This window comes from Crocodylus porosus, unplaced genomic scaffold (genome assembly GCF_001723895.1).
Source record: "Crocodylus porosus isolate Cpor-Errol unplaced genomic scaffold, CroPor_comp1, whole genome shotgun sequence".
Classification (NCBI taxonomy): Eukaryota; Metazoa; Chordata; order Crocodylia; family Crocodylidae; genus Crocodylus; species Crocodylus porosus.
This window is the reverse complement of record NW_017728915.1, coordinates 8,531,800-8,535,431: the sequence shown is the minus strand read 5'-3', so window position 1 is coordinate 8,535,431 and position 3,632 is coordinate 8,531,800.

Genomic DNA, 3,632 nt, shown 5'->3' with positions numbered 1-3,632 from the left:
GGGTAAAAAGAAGGTACTGGGTAACGTGGGTCCTCTGCAGGACACTCTAGGAAATCTGGTTGTTGCACCATACCGCAAAGCTAACCTATTTAACAATTTTTTTGCCTTCATTTTTCTGAGCAGGGACTGGGTTATCCCCCTCACTGAGACCCCCATAGGCCCCCAGGGGAGGTACACCCAGACCTAGGGTGAGGACCTAGTCAGGGAACTTCTGGAGGGACTGGACATATTTAAATCAGCAGGTCCTGATGATCTCCACCCCAGAGTGCTGAGGGAATTAGCCGAGGTCATTGCAGGACCCCTGACACAGCTCTGTGAGGTGCTAGAGGACTAGAAAAGGGCCAATGTGGTACCCATTTTCAAAAAAGGGAGGAAGGAGGACCCCAGAAACTATTAGTCTTACCTGTTAGTCTTTGGTAAGCTTTTTGAGAAAGTTATCCTGGCACATGTCCACGAGGGGCCAGCAGGGGAGATTATACTTAGGGGCAACCAACACGGGTTCATTAGAGGCAGGTCCTGTCAGACCAACCTGGTGGCCTTCTATGACCAGGTCACAAAATCCTTGGACGCAGGTGTTGCGGTGGACATAGTTGTTCTGAACTTTAGGAAGGCCTTTGGCGCTGTCTCTCATCCCATTCTCATTAAAAAAAAAACTAGGGGACTGTGGTGTTGACACCTACACAGTCAGATGGGTCCCTAACTGGCTAGAGGGCTGTACCCTGGACTGGTCTTATTCGACCTGGAGGGATGTGGGCAGTGGGGTTTCCCAGGGCTCAGTCCTCAGGCCCGCACTGTTCAACATCTTCATCAGAGACTTGGACAAGGGGGTAAGAAGTACCCTGTTCAAATTTGCAGACGACACTAAGCTGTGGAGAGAAGTGGGCATGCTAGAAGGGAGGACTAGGCTGCAATCGGACCTAGATGGGTTACAGGGGAGGGCGGATGAGAATAGGATGGGATTCAACACTGCCAAGTGCAAGGTGATGCAGCTGGGGAGGAAGAACCAGCACCTTACCTACAGACTGCAGAACTCCCTTCTTGACAGTGCAGAGGCAGAAAAGGATCTCGGAGTCATCATTGATGACAAGATGAACATAGGCCGACAGTGTGAGGACGCGGTCAGGAAGGCCAACCGTACCTTGTTATGCATCCACAGATGCATCACAAGCAGGTCCAAGGAGGTGATACTCCCCCTCTATGCGACACTGGTCAGGCTGCAGCTGGAGTACCGCGTCCAGTTCTGGGCACCACACTTCAGGAGGGATGTGGACAACATGGAGAGGGTCCAGAAGAGGGCCACCCACATGATCAGGGGACAGCAGGGCAGGCCCTACAAGAAGAGGCTAAGGGACCTGAACCTGTTCAGCCTCCACAAGAAAAAGCTGAGGGGGGGGATCTAGTGGCCATTTACAAACTAGCCAGGGGGACCAGCAGGCATTGGGGGAGTCCCTGTTCCCCCGAGCCTTACCAGGAGTGACTAGAAATAACGGTCACAAGCTGGCAGAGGGTAGATTCAGGCTAGACATCAGGAGGTGCTACTTCACTGTCAGGGCAGCTAGGATCTGGAACCAACTTCCAAGAGAAGTGGTGCTGGCTCTTACCCTAGGGGTCTTTAAAGGAGGCTGGACCACCTTGCCAGGGTCGTTCGCCCCCAGTACTCTTTCCTGCCAAGGCAGGGGGTCAGACTTGATGATCTGCTCAGGTCCCTTCCGACCCTACCAACTATGAAACTGTACCCACATTTTTCCTCAAACATAATGTTGTCAGTCAGTCAGACATAAGCATAGGAAAGTCTGCAGGAGGGATACCATGGTGGAGAGGTGTATTTTAAGATTATAGATAGTAAAGCTCTCCTCTTCTTCTTGAACACCTCCAAGATAGGGGAGAGCATTACCTCCCTGCCAGATTTTGGCAACCCTTACCATAAATAATTTCTTCCTGATGTCCAATCTAAATCTACTCTCCTTCAATTTGTGGCCATTATTTCTAGTAAACCTAAGGGGCACCCTGTGAAAAAAGTGTCCCCTATTCCCTGCTGACCCTCCTGATGAGTTTGTAGACAGCCACGAGATCACCTCTCAGCTTTCTCTTGCAGAGGCTGAAGAGATTCAGGTCCCTCAGTCTGTCTTCATAGGATCTTACCTGCAGGCCCTCAACCATATGAATAGCCCTCCTCTGAACTCTCCAGATTATCCACATCCCTCTTGAAGTGCAGCACCCAAAACTGGACACACTACTCCAGCTACAGTTTCACCAGTGCTGCACAGAGGGGAAGTATCACCTCTCTTGACCTGCTTGTGATGCACCTACTAATGCAAGGAAGAGTGCAGTTAGCCTTACTTATTACTTTGTCACATTGGCAACCCATATTCATTTTTGCATCGACTCTTGCTCCGAGATCCCTTTCCACTGCTGTGGTACTCAGAACGGTACTTCCCAGTCCATAGGTGTATTGGAGATTCTCTTTCCCCAGATGCAGCACCTTACACTTATCCTTGTTAAATTGCATCCTACTCTGATCCGCCCACTTCCCCAGTCTATCCAAATCAGCCTGAATTTGCTCCCTGCCTTCCAGTGTGTTTACCCATAGTTTGGTGCCATCTGCAAATTTGGACAGAGTGCTTTCAACACCCGCATCCAGATCACTGAAGATATGGAACAGTACTGGTCCAAGGACAGAGCTTTTGGGGACACCACTGCCCACATCTTTCCAGGAGGAAACCAACCCACCACCACTCTCTAGGTACGTCCCCTAAGCCAGTTTTTCACCCACCTTACTGTGAAAAAATCCACAACACAGCTACTCAGTTTGTGAGAATTGGGTGCGACACTGTATTGAAAGCCTTTTTAAAATCCAAGTAAATAATATCTATCTATCTCCACTCCTGCATCTAAGCACTTTGTGACCTGGTCATAAAAGGAGACCAGGTTAGTCAGGCAGGATCTACTTGCTATAAACCCATGCTGGTTGCCCCTTAACATTGTATTACCCCCCACAAATGTGATCCTTTATGATTTTTTCTAAGGTCTTACCAAGAATAGAGGTGAGGCTAACTGGCCTATAATTACCTGGGTCCTTCTACCTCCCCTTCTTGAAAATCAGGACTACATTGGCTCTTTTTGCAGTCTTCTGGGACCTGTCCTGAGTGCCACAAGTGCTCAAACAGTTGCACCAGTGGTATCGCTATGACACTGGCCAATTCCTTTAGTACCCTTGCATCGGGGCCTTCCAACTTATGTCCACCCCCTCAAAGTACCCCTTCATTAGGTTAGCGCTAACCATTGGTATTTCTCTCACACCAGACTAGTCTCCTTGGGAGGTGTGTTTGTATCCGTGTCCAGGAACACAGAGGCAAAGAAATCATTTAAGAGCTCCGCTTTATCCATCCTATCTATTTTGAGTTGCCCTAGTCCATTCTGTAGCAGCCCTATTTTACCCTGCACCTTCGTCTTGCTCTCTAAGTACTTATCATAGAATCATAGAAGCAGGGTCAGAAGGGACCTTGTAGATCTTCAAGTCCAACCCCCCACCTGGGCGGGAGAAAAGACTGGACTCAAATGAGTCCAGCCAGGTAGTCAAGCCTCTTCTTAAAGATCCCCAGGGTAGGAGCCAGCACCACTTCCCTAGGAAG